The sequence below is a fragment of the Sceloporus undulatus genome, unplaced genomic scaffold, assembly GCF_019175285.1.
Source record: "Sceloporus undulatus isolate JIND9_A2432 ecotype Alabama unplaced genomic scaffold, SceUnd_v1.1 scaffold_24, whole genome shotgun sequence".
Taxonomy (NCBI): domain Eukaryota; kingdom Metazoa; phylum Chordata; class Lepidosauria; order Squamata; family Phrynosomatidae; genus Sceloporus; species Sceloporus undulatus.
In genome coordinates, this window is record NW_024802946.1 from 408,006 (window position 1) to 408,873 (window position 868).

Consider the following 868-nt stretch of genomic DNA (forward strand, 5'->3'; position numbering starts at 1 on the left):
CCAGCCTGAGTCTTGTCTGTTCCTTCATTCTATTCTGCAATGTGTGGGGCATTGGTTCAATTGCTGAACCACTCTCATTGTCCAGAAGTTCCTTCTAATGTTGAAATCTACCTTCCTGTAATTTAAAACCATTAGATCTGGTCCTACCCTCAAAGTCAGCAGAGAAGAAACCTGTCCCCTCCTCTCCATTAAGCCTTCGATGTATTTAAAGAGTGCAGTCATGTCGCCCCTCGGTCTTCTCTTCACCAAGCTGAACATGGGCAAATCCTCCAAGCTTTCTTTGTGTGTTTTACTCTCCATGCCCCTTATCCTTGTTGCCCTTTTCTGAACCTGCTCCAATTTGTTTATATCCTTCTTAACATGAGATGTCCAGAACTGGATGCAGGATTCTAGATGAAGACTGACCAATGTTGAACATAGTAGGACTATTACTAGGAAATAATAATGGTTGAACTGGGAACTTATTGCTGTGTCCAGCCACTCTGCACTGGTTGGCAGATGCTCTTTAGGATTTCAAATGGACCTTCCCTCCACCTTCTTAGGAGATGGTAATGGTTCAACAGGGTGCTCCTTGCATCCAACTACTGAGTCTCATGATAATCTCACAGACATACATGGAGACAGGTGGTTTTCTAAGTGTCTCCATCCCAGGTGATTCAGAGTTCATTCCCCCATCACTGCAAAAATTCCATTTGGGCTGCAACATCCAGAACCCCATTGGCATTTGGGGCACTGGAGTTAACGTAAAAGGAGCTTTGGGATGCTCTGCCCATATGCAACCAGGGATGGTCAGGCCGACACAGAGGTTTTGGGGTGGGGACTAGTTCTGGAGCTCCGCACAGCTTTTCTGTTTGGCAGGGCATGGCAA